The following is a 25,591-nucleotide window of genomic DNA, read 5'->3' as shown; positions in this document are numbered from 1 at the left end:
ATATATCGTCTAATTTAACCAACTGATACACGAACGTAAACAAGTGCAAACTGGTTTCAGTCGCATAAAAATAATAATGCTGTATAGTATCACCTGATAATTAAGATTTTACATAGAGTCTTATAGTGCGTCCAATAATTTAGCTAGGCACTGCATACAGTAAAGAGCCGATTATCTGGACCAATCCAGACAAAACAGATTCAGATAAAGAAACAACGGGAAAAGTAGTTAAAAATATGGCTGTGCTAATGTTATGAAGTAACTTCAATTCAGAGTTTTTCCAAGCTTAGAATTTGCGATTGTAGTATTGCCTAATATAGCATGTGACGAATAGCACGTTTAATATATATATATATATTAAATTTTATTAGAAACTAGCTCCCATATTCGAAGCTACTTTCGACCGACGTCGAAACTGAGTGGTCATTTTTCGACCCTTTTTAGATATTCTGAAAATAAAAAAGCTTTTTTGCGGAAGAAAACAGAAATATCATGAGAAAAACGTTCGGATAATCGTTCTTCAAAGTTTGTAAAAAAAGGCTTTATTTCAGGAGGGGGCACATTATAGTAAACATTACACTTTTTAAAATGGTAAACAAATGATTGAAATGATGAAAAAAGAATGATGATCATTAAAAGCTACCGAAAATCAACCTCTACTTATTTTCCTTTTTCTAAACTCCCAAGCATCTTCCTCTATAGTCCATGATGGTGATTTATCGCATCATTTTTCAGCACAGTAGGGGGGGGGGATTGACAGACAGGTGAGACTTAAATGATTTAATTAAACACCTGTTTCGGAGTGGACCACATAACGGATGAGAACTGAAACACAAACATTCACAGACAGAGTGATTAGCATCGGCTAATGCATCTTGGCCAGCGACCTAAGGATCATCTCAAATGATTGATTGTGGGCCCGAATGTGAAGCACGTGAAAAAGTCACGTGTCAGCCGACATGTTTCAATTTATCTTGCACGTCAGCCGTCCTCAGCTCTATGTCACATAATTTTCATGTTATGCATGTCGGTAAATATATGTCATGCTGATTTGTAAAATGTTTGCTTTTTCAGCAATTGTTGTTGTTCTTTTAAATTGGTAGCTCGCGTGGCAGAAGTGATCAGCTTCCGCCATTTCTTGAATTTATTTTGCTTTAAAAGAAAGCATTCTTGAATATAAAGTCGTTTATACTTAGGGAATATGCTGTTTCGTCGATTAATTTTAGATTAAGTTATATCCGTTTGCTTTTTTCAATTATTTTATAACGTTTTGGTTGTTTAAAAGAAGATAAAAAGTATTTATGGAGAAAATATCACGAGAATGCCTTAATGAGAGAATTAAATTCTTTTTGTTTCACGTTTTTAATTAATAAATTTGGATATTCATGATTGAAAATTGTTTCAATTCTGAAAATATTTTGGATGCAAATGAGTGATCACTTTCTGTTCAATTAAGTATTTCAATCAATTATTTTGTAAATATTTTTTTTTTCAAAAAAAGAAAAAAACTTTGGGAGTTATTATCGAAGCAATTTATTTTTCATTTTAAGTTTTAACTCCCTAGAAATCTTCTGTATTCAAATATTGAATTCGATGCAGATGAGTCATTAATGTGATATTAAATAAATTCAGAATTATTTCAGAAATGGTTTTTAGTTTGCAATATTTGCAATGTAGTAATTTGTATTTTTAATGTTTTCCATCACAGAAATTTGCATTAATTACATTTTACATTGAATAAATTCTAATTAAATTGGATTATTTACATTCTGCAATGCAGAAATTTGAATCAATTATTTTTTTCATCATAAATAAATCTTAAATTGCATTACTTTTTATTTCGCATTATAGAAATTTATATCAATTATTTTTTACATTATGAAAAATCTTGAATTGCATTACTCTTTAGTTCGCATCCTAGAAATTTGCGTTATATGGATTTTACATTATAGAAAATTAAACTAAATTGTCTTATTTATATTTTGCTTTAAATTATGATGAGTATATTTTTCAAAGCATATTTTTCACGGAACGGAATTATTATGAACGGAATTCTTTTTCCTCTTCTAATTGAACAATTTGATTCAATTTGAGCAATTGAACAGTTTAATTTAAACATCCATAATTTATTTTCGAACAATATTCTAATATTAAATTAGCTAGTGATTCCATACCAAAAGCTCTTATCATGTACTACAAGATTCTATGCGTTTTGCATATGATAAATTACTACTCTAAATGAAATATTTACGCGTTTTATGAAATCTATCTTTTTCAGCTACTATTAATTATTTTAATTAAAAAATAAACTTTTAGTAATGGAAATGAATCTTTCATTAACAATATAACATCAAAGTTAGAAAAAATGAACTGATTCAACGTTTTTTATATCAAGCATTGCATAATTGCGACATACATTATGATAAGCACTCAATCCTATATGAATTATGTATGTTTGCTTAGCAGAATTACATTATCTTTTTACCATAAACTTAAGATTGGTAGACAAATTTTATAAATAAATATATTTTAATGTCTCTTTGTTTCATTGTCAAAATTTAGGAAACAAATTATCTTTTTTCAATTACACTTAAACTCATGCGAAATTCCTAATTTTTAGCGTATTTTTGTTGCAGTTCGTTCAGTTTTTAAAGTTCGGATACGGTGCCTGATTTTGAAATAGTAAACGCAATTCGTAATGCGAAAGAATTGGAAATAACTTTTAATATTCTATTTAAAATATATTATCAAAAATAGAGGTTTTTTCTTTTTAAATTCATGATATTGTTTTTAAATTCTGCGAAATGTAGCAAAATAAATAATTCGCAGTAAAAAGATATAAGCCTTTACATTAAGATTCTGGTTCAAATTCTAAACATTTGCAAATAAATTTTATGACTTATCAATAAAACTAAAATTAAAAAATGGCTATGAAAATATTATAATATAGCTCAGACTCTCCAAACTTCTATTATGTTGAATTGTAAGCAAATCATNCCATCGCATTTATACAAGTATCTTATTTAATTTGAGTGTGAGTATTTCAACTCTGAAATTAGTTTCCTTCGGAAAGATACAATCATAATCATATTTCTATTTAAAATCATATTTCTGCTAATTTTGTTTTCTGTCTGAATGTACAAGTTTATAAAGTATAGGTTTATACTTATACAAATACATTTGTCAAATACTTTGTTTATAAAGTTATTTTTATTATTGTGTTTTAGTTTATAATGAATGTGTAGGTATATATATATACAGAAATGCCAACTGCTCCGGACGTGCCAAAATAATTTTTAAAAAAAAACGGTAAATAAGTACAAACTAAATTTTGCAAATATTTGACTATTTCAGCTTGCTTTTTAAATGGTATAGCATGACATAACTATTATAAAGTGGTGAATTATCTAAACCTACTAATTATTTAGAAATAGTGGTTTATAAAAATCTACTAAATTGAATTTATTGACCCAAGAATCACAATTGATAAACTACCACTTTAAAACATTTATTTGCTGTCCGGAGCAGGTTGGCATCTCTGCATACATATGTATAAACAGTAAAAACTCAGTTTTTTTATGATAGCTATAGGATTATTTTTAAAAAATAAATTCAATATTATATAATAAAAATTAAAAAAAAATTGTGATTACTTATTTTTATTTCTAGAAATTTGTGATTATTGAAGAATTAAAATCAAATATTAACTTAGATACCAACTTATAATATAATTAATAATCTACTTTTTTTGTCTTTGAAATGAAATATTATTAAACGAAGCGAAAACAATATATCGACATAAAAATCTAGAATATGATGGTGCGATATTATTTTTCCTACTTATATAGTAATTACTGTTGTTTGATAAACATTTAAAAACTTATTTCTTGATTAAGCTCTTCTAAAGTTAGAACTATTTAAATCTTTAATTCGGTATAGAACCCTTATATAATTCCACATGACTGAGAAATATTTTTTCTGAGAATTATTCTATATTAAGTGTGTCAAAAATATTAAATTTTTTTTTTATATGTTTGATATTTTTATTACTTAATGTTTGTATTTAATTATTCAGTGTAAATGGCGTTAAAATCCTAGGGGTAGAATACTGAACATTTTGTATTATTCGAATTGTACTTTATGAATGTTAATACATAATTCTACTATATACATGAAGAAAAATTTGCCAGTTTTTAATCCTAATTACTGTAAGAACTTTGTATTATATGCATTAAGTATGCCAAGCATCTATTAAGTTGTACTTTCTTTAGCAAAACTTTTGACACTTAAATTTAATTTTCTTTGCTTCAGCTTTGGTTCAGAGATCAATGTTTACTGTTTTTCTTCCTTAGACTTGCCGATTAAGATTGTAAACATAAATTAGTCTTACCTCATAACTACAATTTTTAATGTATAGCTTTATATCCACAGAGAGCCTTTGAATAAGAAAGCGTTTCATAATTTTCACATATAATAAGCATTTACAAACAATTTAGAAAGACAAGCGGCCGTTTCAAGACTATAAACCGAATTAACTCTGACAAAACTTAATTAACACTGGAGTTTATTTTGGTATTTCACACTGATTATGGTAATTGCTTCTAGTACCGGTTTTAAAATATTATTATAAGGGTAACATATAATAAATATTTTAAAAAGACAGATGGCCATTCCAGTACTTTAAACTGGCGCTTATTTTGATCACTTATGATGGTAATTGCTTTACTGGTAATAAACCAGTATTATAGGGTTATAAGTCTAACTTATAATAACCTGTTTAATATATCGTAACATAAATAAACACTTAAAAAATATAGTCGACCACTTTAAGCAAACTTTAAGAAAAAATGGAGCTCATTCTGTGTTTTTCATTGATTATAGTAGTCTGAAATTAAATAGTTTTCTTAATCGTATTACTCTCTTTTTATGTTATTTTAATAGAACAAAAAAAAACCTTCTTCTATTTGAAACATATGTATAAAAAGAAACCTTTTAAATATAACAGAAATGTTAAAATATGAAATTATTTATTTTTTGCTAAATCATTTTAACTATGTTAATCAGTAGTAATAAATGCTTATAAACCATTTCATCATGCTGATAAATGCTAATAAATAAACTATAGTTTTCTAAAATATTTTTTTATTCTATCTTTTATTTCTTTCACTTGTTTCAGTTAACTGAAATATTTATCGTACAGTTATTACAGTTTTTGGTATTCCATTGATAAACATATTAACACTTGAATTTGCAGCAAATTTTTTTTCCCACCACAAGTTCTTCACGATTACGTATTTCTTGCTTACATTTTTCTTGGTATGTTCTATCACACGTTGTTCACAAGATCTAACTGAAATATATACAGTCCCTGGCCAAATTATTACTCGCACTATAAGATTCTATGTAAAATCTTAATTATCAGGTGATACTATACAGCTTTATGGTTTTTATGCGACTGAAATCAGTTTGTACTTGCTTACTTTCGTGTAAAAATTAGTTAAACTAGACGATATTTAATATGTATTCGACGAATGGGTAAATTAGACGGTATATTACGTAAATATAGAATATTTATTATATCAGGTATTATATTAGTATATTATAATAATTAGACTAAATTATTAAACCCACTGTAGTTTTTTAATAATGATGAGATTTGCGCGAGTTTATATGCAATACTTTTATATTTAAACATACATGTAATGGGTTTTTATTCAGNTAATTCGACCAAATCATGAGACGCACTGTAGTTTTTTTAATAATGACATGTTTTGCACGAGTTTGTACGCAATACTTTTATAATTAAACATAAGTGTAATGGATTTTTATTCAGGATATTTTTTATATACTTCCTATTTGTATTTATTTTTAACCTATTGCATTACAATGTTAAGCAATTGATACAGGTGCGTAAGCAAATGCAAACCACTTTCATCCGAGTAAAAACAATACGCAGACAAATCTTAGATATTTTTTGACGTGAGTTAGCAGACAATTCCCATTTAGAAAAACAGCTGCATTATTTGGATTTCAGTATTTTCGTCCTAACTTCGGAACTTTTCGGATTATTATGATATACTTAATATCAAGTTCATCAGAATAAACCAGGTAATAGCACATTTTATTTTCTAAAAAATCGTAATTTTGCTTAATGAAAACCTTCATAAATAAAAAAAATTGGTTGGTTTTTAAGGAAACAAAAAGCACCTCCCCTCCCTTTAAAAAGCACAAAAAAAATGTAAGCAGTTATTTTAAAATTTCTGTTTAACCATTAGCGTGAAGTGAGGAAATAATTATATTTAAAGCTAGCATCACACAATACCGCTATCTAAACTACCATTAACAAACAATCTTAACTCGTTTTTACATCTTTTGAGAATGATAACACCACTGTGTGCGGGCATAGGATAGAGCCCAGAGACATTTTAACTAAGAAAACATCTTCCAAAAACGCTATAAATAGCAGCTTTTGCACGGTTGCAGCCTTTTATTTCTTTTACAGTTGACACAGGCACCTTAGACGCCCAAGAAATCTTTTTAAATAGATCTTTCTTTGGGTCGTAGTCTCAGGTTTTTGAAGGAAAGATTTTCTTTCTTTCTTTTTCTTTTCTTTAAAAGAAATGAATAGTTGTTATATTTCGTTTTTACGTTTTAGACAGGTTAAAAGGGATTTCCTTTTTGTAAAAAATAAATAAAAATAGCATTTTTTTTACTTACTTTATGTGTTTTATTTTTTCCAGAATTCGTTTTTAAAACTCGTGATGAAATGATTATTCGTGAAAAACTTCATTTGATAATTACCAAACATTGATTGCAATGAAATAATAATGAAAGTTTTTCATTTTACATGGAAAAATGTGTTTTAAGCATAGTAAATTATAATGCACTCCCTTTAAAATTTATTTTGAAGTTAGGAAATATGTCTTATTTGAAAATGGGCATAGCTCATTATAATATATATTGTTTAAAATGCATTCTCAATAGAAAATTCTTTTATTTGGAAAAAAAGCATAGTAGCACATAAATTATAATATGCATTATTTAAAATTTAGGACATTTATTTTATTTTTAAAAAAATGAAAACCACAGAGAACATTAAAATATGCGTTATTTAAAATGCATTTTCAAATTAGGAAATAATGCTTTATTATAAAAATGCATAGCACGTGATAATATACCTTTTAAAAATGCATTTTGAATTTTTAGCTCGTATACATTTAATCTATCTTAAAAATATTGCTGCACATGCATGAATTAATTCATATTTCAATATCGTTAAAATTTATCGTTTAATAAAGAGATTTTACAAAGCCTTACAGTTTATTTCCAACTTTAACATATTTAAAGTTTCACAGCCCCGACCGATCTTTTAAAAATCGCAGAAGCTGAAAATTAATGTTATGATGTCTACGACAAGAGCTATGCAAAAACTCTCTAATTACATGTTGTATATCTTATACCGTTATAATTATTCATAGCTTCCAACTCTACTGGATTTTGCCAGTTTCTCCTGGTCTACTGGTTTAATAAAAATTCTCCTGGTTTTTGTACATTTTAAGAAATTCCCTAAAATTGAGTAAGTTTCCTTAAAAAATCCCTATTAAAATAGAATTTTTTTGCAGATTATTGCTTGCTTGAATATTTAAATAAGTGTCACTACTAATACATAATAAAGTGAGCCTCATTTATAAGATTCTATTAACTGTCTTAGAGGAATTAAATGCCTATTACTATTTAAAATTCTGAATAAACATAATACATAACATTTCAAATCATTTAATGTGAAATCATAAGTGGAAAATATCACAGTTTTTTCTATTTTGCTGACTATAAAAATCCTTAAAATTCTCTATGCATAAAATATTTAGTATATTTTGTTACATTTATCATGGAATTTATATTATTTCGTAAAATCTACTGGATTTTTTCCTATCAGTGTTGGCAACCATGTATCTTGTATATAATTCATCTGTGAACTATTAAGATATTGTTGGAAGTTTAAGTATAATGTTTCTTCAAATTGACTCCACTGTTTAAAATATTAATTAATGCTTGCTGTAGCATCCAAACACTATAGTTGTTCAAATGCAGAAAACGATATTGCATGAAACGAAGCAACTCAATTTTCTCAAATTTATAGTTAGTTATTTAAAACTTGGAATTAATTATTACCTTCGCAGATCTAAGATATTTACGCACAATTTTCATGAATGTGCAATTTTTGTGAGTTAAACGATAGTTATTTAAATCTAGGAATTTCTCAAAAATGTATTCACAGTTTTACGGAATACACCTTTTTTCTGAAAATTCATGGATTATTATTTTAATTTAGGATTTAATGCACTATTCTTAGAAACTATATACAGTTATCAGGAATTTATGAGCATTTAACTTTTTTTTTTCGAACAGTATTGGTTCATTAATTTAGAAACATGTGATAACATATATTTTTTGCGAAAACATAAAACTGAATATTAGGAAGGAGTTTCATAAATGCCTTATTTAAGAAATTGTCTGCTGAAAAATTCCATTATTTTTTTTTCTCATCAAAATATCTCTTTTATATAAATTAATTTTTGTTTATTAAAATGCTTACTCACAAAAAAGAATGAAATGACATATCATATTACCGAATTGTTTTGCAATCATAAAAATTTTATTTTTATTTTTACCGCTGTTGACTTTTAAGAAGCTTTTAAGAAGATGCCTTTTTTTCACCTTTTAAGAAGCTTTAACTTACAACTTTAACTTTTAATTTTAACTTAAGCCGCTATAACTTACTTGGCGTGTGCAATATTTTGAACATCTTACGAGCCATTACTATGTTGTTGTTCTTATTCTTTTTTTTTTTCAAAACAATGAATCATTTCAAAACATAACTTTTTAATGTAAAAAAATTGCGATTAGAAATTAGGAAACGATTCTAAATTTTGAAAATTATTTTTTGAATGACGAATTTTATCACTTTTAAATGTTATTTTTTATAAACAAAATAAGAAAAGCTGTGCACTTACCACTTAAGTTCAGAGTAATAACGTTCGTGAAATTTTATATGCGTAGAAATTGTATAATGAATGTGGATAACAATAATAGCGAATCGTGATTAAGTTTACTAGCTAAATATAAATCAACCTTAAACTAAAAAATGCGTGTGTAAAAATTTTATACGTGTGTAAAATGAATAAAAATTGCTATAAACATTGGGTAAAAAGGAGGTAAACATGGGCGAAGCTCATTCATTTTAACGAAAACAACTTCATACATGCGGAGCATGCTTGCAAATATTTTATAATGTGTTTTAAAATTAACAACTAATTATAGCATAGCTTAATTTATAAAAGTAAAGCAACCTTAATCAAAAAGTGTGTGAAATTAATTATATGGGTAAGAATTCATAGCTAGACAAGACAAAGTTTGTTGCCAGAATAAAAAAAAACAACCTTAAATTGATAAGTATGTGATTAAAGATAAGTTAGATATTTTAGAATTGATGTTTAGTTATAAAATAGTTTATTGGCATTAAAAAAAAAAGCAACAACCTTAAATCATGAAGGACCAGGAAAAATGTGTAAAAATTTGGTTGCTGATCTCTCTTAGTTGGTATTAAAAAAAAAAAAAAAAAAGAGACTTTAAACCAAAAGTGTGTGTGCTTAAGACATCTTGTAATGTGTGCAAAAATTTAATAGCTTATCCAAACACAGTTTATTGCTATTAGAGATTTAGATCCTTCTGTAAAAAAAAACTGAAGCTAAAATGTTTTATGTGTAAAAATTGCACATTGTGATTAAATTGTGAGAACAAATTTTATTGTAACTTTGCAAAACAACATACAACTATACAAAATTTATTATAACTTTACACTAAAAAGTGTACTTGTAAAACTATATGAGTATTAAAACTGATAACTAATAACATAGTTTATTGATATTAGGGGGGGGGGAATGCATCAAATTTTTTAAAAAAATGTGTGTAAAAATTTTATAATGTCTGCAAAAAGTTGGTTGATGTTCATAAAAGTTTATTGGTGTTGGAAAAACACAACATCAAGCTAAAAAGTGCCAATAAATGCGTGCAAAAAGTGGTAACTTATTGTAATAAAAGATTATTGACATTCGAAAAAAATAATCTCAAAAAGAGCGCGTGCGAAAAAATTTCATAATGTGTGTGTTAATAGCTAGTCATAGTAAAGCTTATTGGCATTAAGGAAAAGCAAATTTGTATTGAAAAGTAAACCTTTAAAAACTGCAAAACGTTTCTAAAAATTGATAGCTAAACACGACAAACTTATTGGCATTAGATAAAAACTATTTTTTAAACTAAAATCTATGTGTGTAAAAACTAAACAATGTGTGTAAAATGTATGGTTAATAACCTATTTCATTAAATTAAAAGGTTAGGCATTAGGGCTAAAGTGAGTGTAAAAATTTAAAATGTTTTGAAAAATCTGATACTTTTTGTAGCAAATTTATTGACAATAGGGAAAATGAACTTTGAACAGAAATTGTGTGCAAAAATTTTAAAATATGTATAAAATTAATATTTATTTATAGTTATTGGCTTAAGAAAAAACAACCGTAAATTAAAACGAATACATTCAAACAAACATTGCAAAGATGTATTGAAAATAAACAACAATATATAAATAATGAGCCCTGTGTCGCAATCTTAGAACAAACACATAAAGTCGAACAGTAGCGAAACTAATTTTGTTTCGAAAGATTATGTCCTTTCAATTAGAAGAGCAGACGATAATAGCACTGATACTTCGTCTGCCAAAATACCCTACAACAACGTAGTTAACGGTTGTCCACATTATTCAAATGAGTTTTCCCACGATCTGCTCTCGCTGAGCCGGGGCGCATCCATCAAGGGGCGGCCAAGTCCATCAATCAGCCCCGGCGGCGGCGGGAGCAGACGATCTTACGCAGTCCATTTTTCTTTCGCGATCCTCTTTTGTCCGAAAGGCCGATCTTTTTCGCGCGAAACGAGCCTCCTCAAGATTTATTACCCCTTGAGGATTCGCGGGCCTTTCCGAACCACGTGACTTTGTTTACAAACTGCGGGCGGCCATGTTTTCGTACATGGGGGCCCTCTTACGAGACATGTCGAGGAAATAAATAAAAAAAGGGGGGCTCCAAAGATTTATTATCCTGAGTTCTATAAAAAAGATACGGAACATTTCCGGAATACTGAATGAGGAATAGTGGTAGATCTTTCGTTCTTTTTTCCTTGTTTTTTTGTATTCTTTCAAGTTCCGTTTTAGCCATTGGATTTCTTTTCAACTGGTTTTAATATTAATTAAAAATTGAAAATAATTAATGAAGCATTAATACCGAGTTGGAATAGAGAGAAAAAAAAAGGTTTTTAAATAGTTATTGTTTTGTTGTATTTTTTATACACAAAATATGACAAATAGAAAGTACTTACTTAGTTTACCCCAATAATATCATTGTTCAAGCATTGATTAAACATTAATGAAACATTTAAAATTAAAATTCCAACTTTAAAATAAATTTTATGGAAAATGGAATGATTTTTAAAAGTGTGAAAGGGATTGAGGTGATATTTCAAATCCACTTTTTTCTTAAAATAAATAAGTAAAAAGTACTTTTGGGTACTATAAGTAAAAAGTACTTTTGAGTACTATAAGTAAAAAGTACTTTTCTTAAAATAAAATGTTAAATTTTTTATTTTTTTACTGGACTTCAAAACTAATTAAAAAAAGAGAGCTTTAGTCCATGTCTATTATTCAAATAATAAATTCATACGGTTTTCCCCCTTTTCTTCAAAAGTACTTAATTTCTGGAGTTCACTTTTCCTAAGTGATGATTCAAATATGCTATTACCATTATTACTTCGAATATTATGTACTAAAAAAGATTTTTCAAATTTATAATTGATTACATAAGTTGAAAAGAAGAATTGATTTAGGTACATTTAAATACATAATATTTTAGAGTGGAAAAAAGTAGACAAAAAAATTGAAAAAGTTCTTATGGCTAATATTTGAAGTAATTACAAATTCCTTGCATACCTTTCTGTATTGAATTAAGATAACTAAAATTAATTAAATAATCTTTAGATAACTTAGAACTTTTTATTTAAAAAAAAAAAAAAAAAAAACTATGAAGAGTCGGAGTCAAACACATTTTTTCAATTCCAATTCTCACGGAACTTTCCTTGATTCCGTGATTTTGGTAAAACTGTCACTGACATATTCGCAATTTGCATGTTTTTCTGCTCAGTTGTGAATATTTGCTTATTTGCTTTCTTTTTATGTTATTCAAATTTTAAAAACTTAGTTGCTTTCATCCGTATTCATTCTTCTTGTATTAGTTATTTTAGAACCTAATTTTTTTAATTTTGAAACTCACATTTATTCATTATTTGATTTTGTAAATATTGATTGATTGCAGTATTTTTCATTGTTTATTGTTTGTTGCTCCTTCTGTTTGTATTAAGTTTTTACATTTTCTTACTGTGATTTGAGATATGAACATTGAAAGTTAATTAGTATTCTTCCATAGCATTAGTATTGCTATTTTCTTACTTCCATTATTCCATTGATATTCCTTTAGTTTACTTAAACAGTAGTTTTTAATCGATACATTTTAAGTAAAATATAATTCGGAATAATGTTATTTACCTGTACAAAGTTAATTAAAAATTTATAATGTGAAACAATCCTGAAAAAAATGCTTCTCGTATTTGTAAAAAACCAAATATAATTTTAATAAATTGTTAAATATTATGTAATTTTTGTATTTGTAATGAATAAATTAAATATAAAATAAATATGGTATAATTATTTTTATGTTTATTTAACTCAAAATACAAATTCGACATTTTTCGATACAAATGATGAATGATAAATAAATAATAATAAAATAAAGCAAGATAAAATTTCATTAACGGTATGGCAAGCCTGAAACTATACCACAAGTATTTTTAACGAACGAAATGCAATAGGTGTAATTATTTGTTTTTCATTATGCCTTATCTGTAGTCATACTGAATAAATTAAGCATAATTTCTTTTCTTTTATTTATTTATTAACAAATCAAATTTTTCTATTTTTTAAATAATGAAAATAAGATAAATAATGAATAATTAATTATTAAAATAAAAAAATAATTGTTAAAATAAAAAAAGATAGTAATTAAAATAAGATAATAATAAGCAAAAAGATTAAAAAAAAGTATAATTAAGATAAAAAATGATTAAAATAAAAAATTATTAAAATGAAAAATGATTAAAATAAAAATGATTAAAATAAAAAATGATTGAAATAAATCATAAGGGCATTTTAATGTGTAGTGTAATTCTATCTATTTGCAAATCTGCACTATAAATATTCGTAAATACACTAGTAATAATTATGGGCTTTTTATTATATTCTTGTATATAATATTATTTTATTCTATAAATTATGTATATATTTGCAAAGAATAACGTGAATAATAAATAAAGTGTAATTATTGCATCTTAATGTGTCACAGTACTGATTATTTACTTAACTATTTCACGAATGCAAGAATATATATCTCAGCTTTTGAACATTTCTGTGTGAAAAAAAGGGAGGGAAAAAACATATTTACATTGAGGGTCTTCCGTAATTGGAGATGAGTGAAACAATTTCCCACGAAATGGGCCCTTCTCTGGGGGGTGTCGGCATTCATAGTTCATTCCAGAAATTGGAGTAAAAGTTCTAAGAAAGAAAGTCCAGTTCTTTCCAAGGCATGGGAAAAAACAAGTTCATTAAAGTGATCGTAAAATTTACCGTTTATTCATTCTTAAAACATAATTTTACCCTTTGGGATATTCTGTAAAAAGAATTTCTGTGATTGAAAATACAATATGTAATGATATTCTACATTTTTTAATACATCTAGTCAATAACGCTTAATGAGTTTCAGGAATATCTGCTTTCATTAAGCTTTATATTAAGATTTATTTATAAAACTTTTACTAAGGTTTAATTTTTGATTTTTTTTTTGGAGGAAAAAATAACTAAACACTCGTCTTAAATGTTATTAAAAATTTTAGGGAATTACTACATAAAAATTACGTTATGTTATTTATACGTTTACGTTATTTATGACTATGAAATTAGTAAAACATTGAGTCAAAAATATTTATTATCATTATATGGGGCAAAATGAAAACATACGAATGTACAAAATGTGCTTTTAGTCCCTTTTATTTAATTTTCACAAATAAACTGACGATGAATATTGACTATACTTAGCATTGTCCTTCGATACGTGTAAAATACAAGACCACCCCCTAATCAGAATTTGAGATATAAAGGCTACGGTACTTTACATGCTTTATTAAATTTTTGGGACAAAATTATGCAAGTAAAATTCTGTAATCAACAGTTTTTGACAATAATTAAATAGCAAACAGTTGCTCGCTTTTAGATTTTTGACAAGTATCTTTGTTTTTATGCATTTAAGGTTAAAATAACTTTTTAGCCTCATCCAAATCGGTTGTCATTAATTTAAACTGTTCTAAAGCTAGATTTTAGAAAGATTAGATATTCTGAGAAACGTGCAGTTTCAACAAAAGGAAAACGAAACGATAAAGGGTTAATTTTAAATTCTATCGTTTATTTGCATTATTTATTTATTTATTTATTTTTAATAGGGTTTTGTTTTCTTTTTTTACTAAAGATTTTTTTAACAGCCAAAGGAATATTAAACATGTAAAAAAAATAGCGAAAAATATAATACTAAGAATAATTTTTCTTACTTTCTTTCCTTCCCCAAAAAGTTTTTAAATATTGTTAAAATAATAAAAATTTACTTTTGCATTAATTGAATTACGTAAACTTTGTAATTGTCGTGAATTTTCATTAAAATTAATGATTTTTTTTCTATCAATGTGAAATTCTGATGCTATGCATAATTTGTTGCAATTATTTGCACAACTCATAATTCTTGCGCATAATTTATAATTATTTATATAAACTGTGATTATTACCCATAATTTATAATTATTTACTCAGGCCATGATTATTACGCATAATTTATAATTATTTATATAGTCTGTGATTTTTAAGCATAATATGTAGTAATGTAAGATTCTTATTCATAATTTGTAATTAATATTTTTCAATGCTGTGATTCTTACGTGAAATTTTAACTTTATGTAAATATATACCGGGATTTTTGCTGATAATTTTCAAATTCTTAATATTAGTCGTGATTCTTAAATGTAATTTTTCATGATTTATATGGACTGTGATTCTTATGCATCATTTGTACATGCCATGATTCATGCGTATTATTTATAATTGATTATATGGAGCGTGATTTTGGCACGTGATTCATAATTATTTATTTAGATCATGATTATCACTCATAATTTATACTTTTTAGTATAGGTCGTGATTTTTATGTATAATATGCAATTATCATCATATGCCGTAATTTTTATGCATAATATGCAATTATGATATGCCGTGGTTATTACTCATAATTTGTAATTATTATTTTTATATATATTGATTCTTACTTATAATTCATATTTATTTATATTAGTCACGAATCGTACTCGCGAAATTTAATTACTAATGTGTTCCGTGATTCTATGAATTTATAAATCTTACATATAATTTTTAATTATTCATGTATGCCGTGAATTAAGTATAATTCGTAATTAGAATTTACGTATGCCTTGATTCTTATGCACTATTTGTATATATTTGTTATAATTATGCCCTATACTTTGTCCGTGGCTTTATTCATGATTTGTAGTTACTTATGGGCACTTCTCGAAACGTGGGAACAATAATGATAACAGTAGTTAATTTTGAATTCTATTGATATTTATTTAGTGTACATTCACTACTAATGCGATGTATATTATTTAAATAAAATTTACTCTATAACAACTTTTTCAAAGAATTTCAGGACACCAGATTATCTTAAGCAATTAATTTATGGAAAAAAACTGTCGGACTGTTGGATAATTCCATATTTCTCTAGTAAAAGTATAGCATTTTTACATAGAAATATTCCTTAAAAAGATAAGAAAATACTTGAAAACTATCCAAAAAGATAAATAAGTTTTAAATACTTATTGTTATTATTATTGGATAAAATAATAGCGTGGTCTCGTCCTTTGCTTTTTGAACATGCACCAAAATACTAAATTGTACATTTAAAAAGTATTTACGTATTTATTGCTGCTACATTAGTTAAGGAACGTCCTATTTAAACTTAATATTATTATTTCAATTGGTTAAAATTTATACACTATTTTTTTCCCGTTGCTTAGGTTCAGTAAACATTATGGATGTTCACAATTTACCCTTTTGGTCTGAAAAAATATTTAAAGTATTTGTAGAAAATTTCTACAATAATTCCTGTTACTAAGCAGAAAATTTATCCAAAAATGTTTACTGTGCACGGTAAAAAAGTTTAGTGCATGGTTACCACCACTTTTGGTGTTTTAAATCAAATTTTTTACAGTACATCTGGTTACATTTTTTTTATTAACTCTCATTATCTCTTGCATTCTTACACTCTTATTGTTTTATTTATTCCCTTTTTTTGTTTATTTTCTTACAACACTTATTTTCATGCGCATTAGAATCAATTAAATGGCTCCATTTCAAAAACATTGTTGAAGAACAATTTATTTAATTTTTATTTTACCACATTCGAACAAAACAGCAAAAAAAACCATAAATAAGATTGTAATCAAGCTGTTAACTGTGAGAAAAACCGTTTATTAACTGCTAACTAATATGGTTAAACAGCCTGATTTTCTCACACCAACTGAGCCCATCAAATCAAGCCGCTCAGTTCCTTGCAACTGCGAAAGTATTATAGCCGAGAATTTTAATCTGTCACGATCACGACCGACAGAACTGGGGTTCGATTCCCAGGGTTGACGCCAGAATATTTCCTCCACACCTTTAACTCATGAAAAGTTTCCGGCGTCCTGCATTTGCCATGCCTATAACCTAACAAAAAGACTAGCACTTACGACCAGTTAAATTTACGGTTTTGAAATAATGGTTAAAATATTTAAAGAACCGTATAGTTTTGTATTCATGGTTTAATGACCATACTAGCTATAAACGGTTTCAAAACCGTAACGGTAAAATATTTTACTTGCTGTAAACTTTACGGTTAATAGGATGGACAGATTGCTGATGGTTATTTTATCATAGTTTTAGAATGAAAATTCCAACAGTGTATATTCACACTAATTATTTTTGTACAATTGTAATTTTGTCATTTTTTGTCGATTTTGTCATTTTTTTCCTACGCTAACTACAGTTTTGTACTTGAAAATGTATTTAGTTAGGCTCAACACAAAAATGTAGGCAACAAAATTTTTTTACAGTGTGCATTAAATTTGTTGTTGTTGCTGTTACTAATCTCCAATCTGGTCTGACGGATTTTGACTAGGTCTGTTAGCATTGAATTTAAACGTAAAGTGTAAATCTGTGTTATACTCCCTCTTTAGAGAACTACCATTATGCATAATTTTTACATATCCGTTATAATTCTTAGATATCTGATGCAAGGGTGATTAAACAAAGCATGAATACCATAATTATTTCCTATTTATTAGAATTCCACGTTGTCAGAAATTTCTCGGAAAAAATGGCTAAATAACAATCTATTTAATTGTTATTTTACCATATTTAAACAAATCAGTCAAATAATCATCAATAAGATGGTAAAGAAATTGTTAACATTGAGAAAAATCGTTTATTAACTATCTTTACCTAAAACGGTTGAATAACAAGAATTTTATTGCACCAACTAAGTCCACCTAATGAAGCAGCTTAGTTCCTTGCAAGTGCGTACATATTATAGCTGAGATAGCTAATCTGTCAATTTATGACCGATAGGACTGGGGTTCGGGTCCCAGAGTTGACACCCCCATTCCCTTTGACACACGTGAAGAATTTCACGTGTCCTGCACTCTCCAATGCCCATTATCTAACGAAAAGCCTAGCTATGTCCAGTTAAATTTCTTTTTTTTATAGTTTTGAAACCATGGTAGATGTAAATGGTTAAAAAACTGCATAATTTTGTATTCATGATTTTATAACCATACTAGTTGTAAAGAAAAATATTGTTTTCCGCAAACTTTACGGTTAATCGGATGTACAGTCTGCTGCCGGCTATTTTACCATAATTTTAGAATGAGAATTCTAACAGTGCAGTATGCGTGATGTAATATGTTTTCAATTATATACTGCGATTCTTACTTCATATATACATGAAAACACTGTATCATGTAATTTTCAATAACAGTTTTCATTCCTTTTCACCAATGCAATACTGTAATCGCACAAATATTCCTATTATCTCAAAGATGAGAAGGATAAAGAGGGTCGGAGAAACGTGAATTCGAACAGCAACCAAACGATAAAAAAAGAACGTCACGTATTTCAAAGAACACATTTCGATGGGAGACTTCGCGTGACTTTTTGAAACACGCGATGGCAACTTTCTCTGATTGTTGCTGGAGTTTAAGTAAATGGTAGGAATAAAATAGAACATGAACGGGGGAAAAAAAACGACACGAAAAAAAAAAGAAAGCGTTATATACTGTTGCAGATGAGGAAGGGACATGTTCGTAAACTGCCTTTGGAGAAAACGGAACACATACAGGACTATAAGTATAGCTTTTAGCTGCCTTATTTTTTGTTTCTTTGACAGAATTTTTGGAAAGAAATGAAAACATTTCTTAATCATTCATGGATAGAGGGTGAAAGAAGTAGGGAAATTTTCGAAAAATCGACATTTTCTGAACTGGTCGGAAAAAAATAAACTAATGTTTATTTATTCATGCACATTGATCCGATAAAAGAAAAACAAAAGTGACCTGCAAATTATCATATTTTTCATGCATCTAATTGCAATTTATTACTTCAAAAGACGGTTTTAAATTATAATTAATTAATTAGTTCTGCACATAAATTAAGGTATAAAATCATAAACATAAAGAAATTAAGAATTTTGCTTCCTAAATAAATACACCTTTCTACGATGAATCTATATTTTTGACCCTTGAAACATAAGAGGTATTCACTATTTCTAACAACTTAATTCAGGAACTGTAAGTTAAATAAAACTTTGCTAATCAAACGTTCTAACATCTGGTTTAATTGTTTGATCTTGTTCAAAAAAATAAATTAGTTTCTGTAAACTGCATTTTAAATATCTCGTTGGTCATTACAACTTGTTCATCATTGATCAATACGAAATTTACATTAATCCACCACGATTTTGTGCAAGCGTAGTTCGAACAATGAGTGTTTTGACACTTTATCACCCTTGATCATCCTACGCCAAGTATAGATCGTCTGAAGTAAGAACTCCCCTAGCCATTCGCTTAGACCCGTGACGGTGACTATGGTAACGAGGTATAATTGTTTCAAGTAGGGATGCGGGGTTTGCGAAAAAAATGGAATCATTTTCTTCGGTGAATGAAGAGAAGCTATTCTCCTTGAAATGCGCTATTCTTGTTCCCATAGCAGCAGACGGCATCAGACTTTGTGACGGGGGGAGTTCTTACCGTAGACAAACTATATATGTCTCTAAATTTTGACCCCGGTAGGATGACGTAGACAGTACCAGTGCAGGTGTCTGTCTCTTCAAAGTTACATGCCAAAACCATCAAAAGACTTTTAGCCACAATAAATTGCACGTGCTAAGTGCAGCGTTCAAATGCTGATTGACTGCCATTATCGAACTCGTGAACCTCAGCTCTCCATCAGCGGTGCGAGCGGTGCCTAAATCGACGCCGCCAACGGAGCTTGACACCGCTGCAAGATACAAATAATTACCAAAACTGTGGGGATTTCAAAGAGTTGATTAAATATAGGAAATTTGAGCAATTTTTTTTTTATTGATGCATAAATGCGTATGTTTTGGCAGCTGCTGAGATATTCGAAATGAATTCTAAAATCTACAATTTTCAGTGTCCACTGTTTAATGTGATTGCACCAATACTTCAAGTCTTCGATTCTTATAAACGTCTGATTCTACTGAATGTCCACTTAACAAACGAAATGAGATATTATTTGAGTTTTTTTCCGGCATTACGAGCATAAATATACAATGAGGTTCAATAAAATAAAATATTAATTTATGAAGTTTAACTATCAAGTAGAAATCTCAATAAAAGTTAAAATAGGTCGGGATAGCCTGGTTGGTAGGGCACTGGACCCATGTCCAAGAGGTCGTGGGCTCCATCCTCACCGGCCGAAGACTCCCCGTTTTGTAAATGGTGACAGATGCACGTTAAATCTGTCGAATCAAAGTCCTCCATGTTCCCATAACAAATCATACTTCTGGGGGTACTGATCCAGGAGTTTTCTTGTCTTCTGGATTGATTCAAAATTACAAGACTACAGAGTTGAACATAGTCAGTCGTAAATCCAAAATTGGGTCGGTTGTTCAACGACGGTTATAAAAAAAAGTTAATATAACTATTTAAAATTAATTCAGATAAGCTTTAAAACTATTCAGATTAAATTTAATGCTTTAATGCTAGCATTAATGCATAGTAATGCTTTAATGCTAGTTAATAACAATAATAAAAAATATTTGAAAAAAAAATACTTCGCTGTTTACCGAAACATTGGACAAATCGCACACTTCTCATTTTCATTGTGAAACAAATATTTCCTTCCACAATTGCAACTACCTGCCTCTAACTCTTTCGCATTCTAATTAATCTTAAAAATTCTACAAAACTGAGGAAATATAATTCGACATTAAAGTAAATGGAATAAACGTGTTGTTATTCGACACCTTAGAATGAACGATTCCTTGGAAAACAGATGTCCTGCCCTGGGAAATTTTGACCCTCCCATTCAGAGGTTTTTATTCTCTTTGAATAAACTTCATCAATTGGCCAAATGGTTATGATACCGAAATCTGGCGAATAATCGAATTATTAACCAATGATTCCGTTCTTGAAAATTTAATGATCAGCAGTTGATTACATTAATCAGTGATAGTACAAACCGGCGAGAATCACTGCAAGATTGCAATTAAAAACAAGACTACGGGAAACTCGCCAATATCAGTGTTAGGTATAAATTTGTGACAATTTTCCCGTAACAATTGAAATCAGGGTTCTCTAATTTTATAATAATTGATATTGCACCTCAAAATTGCAGTGATGCCTCAAAATAGTTAGAGTTATGTTATATCCGTCGTTGATTACGACTACTAATGTTCGACTACTTAGCCTTGTAATTTTGAACCCAATCTAAAAGACAAGTGAACTCCTAGATAAAGCTTTGGGAGAAATTTGTCTTAATGGTGGACATTTTAATGGAACTAACCCTCATTTGATTTACATTGAGAGAAGGATCACGAGTACCTCCCTCGGTTAGCCTGACTGAAAGGGGACTCTTACCCAGGATCCATCTACCACTGAGGATATTTCCCGTCAGCACTGTGGCCGGTGCAAGCCGGGTGCGGTATTCGTATCAACCAGTCATCGCTGGGATTCGAACCTGATTTACCTCATTGGAAAGCGAACGCTCTATCTCCTGAGCCAACGTGGCTCAGTAATAGTAATAGTTAAAAAAAACTGTTATGAAATATTTTAAATTAGTAAAAGTTACCTTATGGTAGTGATAACATATACTACATTCCCCGCACTCGCATTATCTGAAGAAACTAACCTAGAAAACAAAATGCTCATTTTGCAATCAACTTTTAACAGTTTAGTTTTTTTCTCCTACTTTTTCTTTTTCTTTAGTCTTGGAGTAAATTGTTAAGTTAAATTTTAAAATTTATTTTATGTTTGATGAAATATCAAGCTTTAGCTCCTTATGAAAGCAGTAATTAATTATTATTTATGTTAGTATTTCAATTAGTTTTCTTCTCATCAAAATATTGCGGACCCTATTTTGTTCATTGTTACTAATATTATTATGAATTGAAGTAGACTTTTGAAAATTCGCCTCTTTTTGGTTGAAAATGACTATTTTCACGGGGATTACGTATCTTTTTTTAATGTATTTTTTTTTTCAGAATGACATCTAGAAAAGCTCTCAAGTATTTCCATGACTATAACTCGAACATTAACTTTTTATCTCATATATTCACATCATTTTAATACTGCAGATACTTATAGATATATAGAAAAAAAGGTGAGATTTAAAATGAGGTTTTATGAGCTTTCTATCCAACTAAAAATGAATTTTAAATTTGATAATCCAGCATTTTCTTAATGAGCAAAGGATGACGACGAAATTAATAATTCTAGATTTCCCCACTGAAATGTAATTTGCTCTATATACTACATAATATATTTGTTTTATATTATAACTTTTAATGTATTTGCTTTATATAATTTATTTGTTTTATATAATTTATTTGCTTTACATAATATATTTGCTTTATATAATATATCTGTCTTATAATATAAAGCTAAGAACACATTCATTATATTGTTTCTCTCAGCAAATTTTGTGAACTGTTAGATTAGTATATCTAATTTTAAAACAATTTTGTTTCACTTCACTTTATATTGGTAAGTTTGTTTTCTGTTTTCATCATAAACTCATTTACATTCTTAAACTCATGTATGAACTTTATGATCTTAAACTCATTAACAATTACAAATCGTTGTTTTTTTTTTTTTAAATTTTTAGGGGCATAAGAGCGTTATAAAGAATAATTTTTTTCTTAGGTTAATTATTATTAAGAAATGTATTTTTCGTTGTAGATAAGGAATGCGTCCTCATGAGTTCCTTTACGTTTTTCCATCATATATATATATATATATATATTAGATTATAAGACTTTTNCTTGTTATAAGTGAACTCTATATATATTAATTATACGTTAAAACATCAACTATATATGATATAATGATAAATATAATAATATGTAATAATATTATTTCTGTTATTGTTATTACTAAAGTTGTAATTAATCAAAAACATTTTAAAGAAAGATTGTTAAAGGCGAAATAGTGTCTTACAATTTCTCTGTAAATATTTTTTGACATTTGATTGATAGGGAAAGTGTGTTTTGAGAATTTTTATTCTTGCAAAACATCAAATTCTGCTCTTTTTTTCGGCATTTTTTCTACTTATTTTATGTAAAAATTTTGGTTTCTGAAAAATATTTCATAATTCTACACTTCACTTCTAAAGTGCATTTCACAATATTTCACAATAGCTTTCTTCTTTTGTTTACCTACTTTGCACAAATATTTCGGAATCTTTCATAGTATCATTTTTTTGGTTCGTTTCTTTTCTTTTAAGCAGTCTCTCCATCTTGGATATTAGGTTGAAATTTTCCTTTGCGTTTTCCAAATGTCTTTTTTTCCTAGTTAATAAATTAAAATTGAAGTTCTAATTAATTGATGCCATGGATATTATTGGTAAATATCAAACAGTACAAGCTGAAACGCATTTTTAATAAGTATAAATTCATTTTCAAAAATTTGAATCATATATCATCACTTAAATAGTTATATCTCATGTTTCTTACCTGAGTTTCTTAACGACATATACTTCAAACTCTGAAATCAATTTTTATAACTTGATAATTTTAATAAATGCTCCCTTTTTAATTTATCTACCTTTTTTACTTATTGCACGTCAAGCACACGCAATAGTAAAAATAATAGGATAAACGAAATATTTTCGCTCTATGTGACATTGGAAAATAATTCAACTTTACGCATGCGTAATTTTTCAAAACACTTCATGGTTTGAAATTGAAAATGATTATTAAAAATCCAAAATTCAACTCTGTGAGAGGTCATGACAAATATGTGACAGCATCAACTTTTCTTAAAACTACAACAAAAGCTTTAAAATAAAAGTAAAAACAACAGATGTGGAATAAATAATTAATACAAATAATAATTAATAATATTGCAATTCCACTATAACTACTTATTATTGTTACAGTTCTTCAAGAATTATTTGTTATTAATCTAATTCTGCTTGAAACGTTTAGTGCTAGTGCAATTCTGATGGAATTATCAAAAAATGACAAATAATAATTAATAATAGTGCAATTCTACTATAACTATTCAATATTGGTACAGTTCTTCAAGAATTATTTATTATTAATCTAATTCTGCTAGAAACGTTTAGTGCTAATGGAATTCTGATGGAATTTTCAAACAATGATGCGATTTTCCTACAATTAATTAATATTAACGCAATTCTTATGTAAATATTTGTGATTAATGAGATTTTGATATAATCATTAAATATTAGTGCATTTCTGATATAATTACAAAAAATTATTGCAATTCTGATACAATTATTTAATATCAATCGACACAATTATCTAATACTAATACACTTTTTGATGCAACTATTTGATAATGATAAAGTTCTGATACTGTATATAATATTAATGTAATTCTACCATAATTATTTGATATGAATGCATTGAAAAAACAATTATGCAATAATAATGGAATTTTCATACAAATATGTTATAATAATGCAATATAAGTAGAAAATTACCATGATAAAAATATCTGTTATTCCACAATATTCAATAGAAGAGTCAATCTGTATAAATTTTTGATATAATGTTCTTTCTTACTATGTATATCAACTGGAGGAAAATTCAGAACGTTTAAAGATAAAAAACAGGACTAACCATGAGAATAAATACAAATAATAGATGATTATTTTTTTTTAATTCAGCCAAATAGATATCTTGTTTTTGCCAACCGCCAATTCTCTGTAATTTCATTCCATTGTTACTGTTTTCAGAGGAGGGGACGAATTACAACGTTCTAAAAAAATATCCCATTGTCTTCTTTCCATATACATTTAAATGATGGTTTTCAAGTCTTAACATCGACCTATATAGGAAACATTTAACCTTAAAAATAAAGAAGAGACCATTTTAGTCTAGTTAGATTTCTTTGTTCTGGTTAAAATAATCCAACGACTATATTTAGAACATTTAAATACAGTCGAACTACCATATAACAAACGCGAAGAGACTGCAATATTGGATCGTTATAACCGAGTTGCTCGCAGAAAACGAGTTTGCGAAAATAAATCGCTTAGTTTGATTTAAACTTGCTAAATTATAAATACATAGTACTTACTTTTTTAATTTATTTATTTTTTATTTTATTTATTTCTGTTCAGTACAAGAGAAGTTAGTTTATTTGCTTTAACCTGGGTCCCGAAAACTATCATTTCTTTCTGAAAAAAAGTTAACATGTTAATTGCATTTACGATTCTATTTCCGTTGCCTTTAGGATGTCAAATAATTTTTTTACAAAAAAGAGATTAGCTGAGCTGGAGCGAGGGAAAAAACAAAAATTTTTATGAATCACAAAGATATCATTCGGTAAAACCGGGGTTTGTTCGTTCAAAGCGAGTTATGACCCAATAGACTTATAATGGTGCAGCGGTGGATCAGGGAAAAGAGCATTCGCCTTCCAATGAGGTTAACCGAATTCGAATCCCAGCGATGGCTGGTCGATACGAATTCCGCACCTGGCTCGCATCGACCACAATGCTGACGTAAAATATCCTCAGTGGTAGACTCATCATGGGTTAGAGTCCCCCTTGCCATCTGACTACATGTGGGAGGTTTTC

At 28.0% G+C, this 25,591-nt stretch overlaps 1 protein-coding gene across 1 annotated transcript in view; it reads left to right on the top strand.

Annotated features, from left to right (window-relative positions):
• LOC107455689 (homeotic protein proboscipedia) overlaps nt 1-25,591 on the top strand; it is a 76,332-nt gene that overhangs the window by 13,106 nt on the left and 37,635 nt on the right. The window lies entirely within an intron of this gene.

Source organism: Parasteatoda tepidariorum, chromosome 8 (assembly GCF_043381705.1).
Source record: "Parasteatoda tepidariorum isolate YZ-2023 chromosome 8, CAS_Ptep_4.0, whole genome shotgun sequence".
Taxonomy (NCBI): Eukaryota; Metazoa; Arthropoda; class Arachnida; order Araneae; family Theridiidae; genus Parasteatoda; species Parasteatoda tepidariorum.
The sequence above is the reverse complement of the archived record's forward strand: the minus strand, read 5'-3'. Positions and strand labels throughout refer to the sequence as shown.